The 3,358-nt window shown below is 41.8% G+C and overlaps 1 pseudogene; it reads right to left on the reverse strand.

The window, feature by feature from the left end:
• Nucleotides 1-2,041: 2,041 nt before the first annotated feature.
• LOC102010073 lies at nt 2,042-3,156 on the reverse strand (annotated as a pseudogene).
• Between the last annotated feature and the right edge of the window lie 202 nt (nt 3,157-3,358).

The raw sequence follows: 3,358 nt of genomic DNA on the forward strand, positions 1-3,358 counted from the left end.
TCTTTAAAAAAATCAAAAACCAAAACCAAAACCAAAAAAAAACCTCAAAAAACAAACAAACAAAATTCCTTGATGGAAACCACTATGAAGCAGCCCCGAGTAGGATTTAAATTAACCAATTGGCTATTTACATTTACTTGTGAATCTGTCCAAAGCCTAGACCACTTGTCTGAAAGTGGGTGATGGATTCATAGTAAATGAACCTCTGTAAGTCACTAATCCCTACTAAAACCTATAACAGCCGATGAAGCCAGAAAGCCTCAAAGGATAAGACAAGATCATAGCCAAGGACACTTGGCTCATCAGAACTAGATAAAGACTATAGCCTCAGGCATCTCACTTCTGGGTGAATTAACTGAATTCTTATTAAGTATTAATTTAATACCTTACTTGGAGAAGTCCTTGAGTAATTCTGCTCTTCTTGAGTACTCCCCTCCCTTCTTCTGATAACCAAATAAGTATGGGTCACCCAGAGAATGTCTTGGTCTTACCCCTGACAGAATCTCAAAATCTGTGAGATGGCACTGATCCTCCTGGAGCCCTAAAATCATTCCATTTGCCTCTTTTTATATAGCTTTCGCTATACACTCATTCTAGAGATTGCAGACTTGATCAGCCCACAATAACTAAGGGATATTATTAACCCAATAAGTCCCCAAGACATTGTAAGTAATACCAAAGATAACAGCTGCAAATCAGTTTGGTGCAGGAGTCAGTAGCCACAAGTGATTCTACACGTGGACACAGGCAGTACGTCAAAGCCATGATCAATCAGCTTTCAGGTTTACAATATATTTCAGTTATCTAGGATCACGTATAGGCAACATGGTCTTTTTCTGGTACTGGGAATCGAACTCAGGACCTTAAGCTTGCCAGGCAGGCACTGTGCTGCTGAGCTACATCCAGGCCCCCCATGGCAACATGGCCTTATACCTGCTTCTCATATGGTACAAGAACTGTGTACAGACTTAATTACTATATTTATCAATCTGTAATATAATAATTTGCTTATGTATAGCCTCCACTACCAGACTTGCAAAAAGAACTGCATTTTCTTCATTTCATTTCATCACTAAAACCTAATCCATAGTGTGTTCTCCATTGGCCACAAAGCAAGAAAGAAATACACTTAGTAATGACTTTCTTAGGCTTTGGGGGGTTATTTTCTTTTCTGATACAAGGACATCAAAAGAAAGCTCAAGAGTCCTTATTTTGGAATCAAAATTAACTACATAAAACATGTATGTAACAAAATCTTCAAAACAGAGGTGTAACTTCTGAAGATCTTTATAACCACTCGTTTTTTGGTTAATTTCCTAAAATATCATAACTCAGCTTGATTAAGAATAAAAAATGTTAAGCCCCAGATGGGATAACCAATGTTAAGTTGTTTGGGGTTTTGGGATTTTTATTTTATTTTAATTTTTCACTGCTGCGGACCAAACCCGGATCCTCACACATGCCAGGCAAGCACTCTGCCACAGAGCTACCTCCCCAACCCCAGTGGGAATCACTGAATAGATCAACTCTAGATTCAAAGCCTCTACTACAATGATCTCTGCCTAGCCAGGTGTGGTGGTGCACACCTGTAATCCCAGCACTTGGCAGGCTGAGGCAGAAGGATGGCTGGAAGTTCAAGGCCAGCCTGGGCTACATAGTAAGTCCAAGGCCAGTGTGTGAACTACATAGCAAGACTCTGTCTCAAGACAACAAACAAAGAAAGAATGATCTCTGCCTAATTTTCTCAACTGCAAAGCACAATCAACTCTTCTGAAAATCACCAAAATCAGTGTCACCTTTGGATTCTTCATCAGCAGGTCAAAAAGGATATGGTGATAACTCTGTATCTTATATCACTTAGTTAAATTTATTAAAATGCATTAAAAATAAATATTTTGAACAACCCCCCAATCAATACAGTGAAATTACAAAATGTTGCTTCTTTCTACAAAGAAGATGAAAATTAGCTTCAAGTAAAAATCCAGAGGCCAATGAGGCTGTTTCAAAGACATGAGGAAGGTGCCTTAAGATCCTAGAGACATCAGGGATCCCAAGGGTCAGTCATATGCACAGGCTCAGAGGTCAGCTTGGTCTTGAGAACCTCCACAAAGCCATCGCCAACCCAGCAAGTGATATGTGCTCTGTCCCCAGTAAAGTAGAAAAGGAGCCTGGCGGAGCTTCTGCTGATACACTGAGCAGGGATCGGCAGACAGCACAGCCTCGAAGGCATAGTTTGCTTCCTCTGTTGACTAAAAATACCTAAAAGATGCCTGGCCAACACCTCCTGAGCTGAGCTGCCGAAGGTCCATCTCTGCATGAAGAAAACCGGACTTGTAAGGGGGCCATGTGTGCCTCTCTCCCCCAGGCAGGAGCAATGCTATGAGTCCTCCTGGTCCTGGCAGGACAGGGTTGAGGCATGGGCTCCATCTCCACAGTTTCCTTGTACCACTGGGGCTCCTTCCCCATTCCTTGGCCTTCTGTCTGTACCTTCTTCTTGAGGACTCTTCTCAAGGCCATGTGGGCCCATCTGCTCTTCTGCCACATTCAGACTCTGATGGCTTCTTGGTTCCACACAAAGATCCATTGCTCTCTGTCTGCACCTAGGCAAACATTGCTGGATCACTGTGTTTCAGGTAGTTTTCTTCTAAAGCTCTGTCTTCAGAACATTTAGACTTCTCCTTAGTGCTTTGGTACACTGTGGTGCCTCCTGTCCTGACAGCTGTTGCTGGTCACAGCTATTAGCCTTACCATCAGACTGAGACACAGTTTTGGGTTTATGTTGATTATTCTGCATATTAAAGTCGGCTAAATGGGGCTGGGGATTTAGCTCAGCGGCAAAAGCGCCTGCCTGGCAAGCGCAAGGTTGTGAGTTTGGTTCCTGGTACCGGAGAAAAACCAACTAAAGTCGGATAAAAGTTCCATCAAATTTTGTGGTGAGTCATAATCAGCTATGTAGAACTTTATGTCTAGTACTGGTGTGCCATGTATCATGTCCATTCCAGAAAGGTATATAGCTCCACCTTCTATCTTTTCCAGCTAGGCCAGAGTCAGTCCTATTGCATTGGAGTGAAGAGGGCTCCTTGTAGAAAACACTCCAATCTTCGCACCGCTCATCCTAGGGGGCTGCACTTTTGCCTTATAGCTCAAATAACCATTTTTTTTTAATTTTAAAAATAAAAGAAGGAAAACATTAACAGACAGACAACCCTTACAAGCTAGCAAAAGAACAGTACAGACAATACAGAGTTACAAACAAAGCAAGCACCGCATTGTCTCACTAGTGTAAAACCTGAAAGAGTTAATTTAAACTAGGAGGTATGATAGACATTGTAAAATGATAGGAAAACACTCAATGGTA

This window comes from Chinchilla lanigera, unplaced genomic scaffold (genome assembly GCF_000276665.1).
Source record: "Chinchilla lanigera isolate Chin_1 unplaced genomic scaffold, ChiLan1.0 scaffold00102, whole genome shotgun sequence".
Taxonomy (NCBI): domain Eukaryota; kingdom Metazoa; phylum Chordata; class Mammalia; order Rodentia; family Chinchillidae; genus Chinchilla; species Chinchilla lanigera.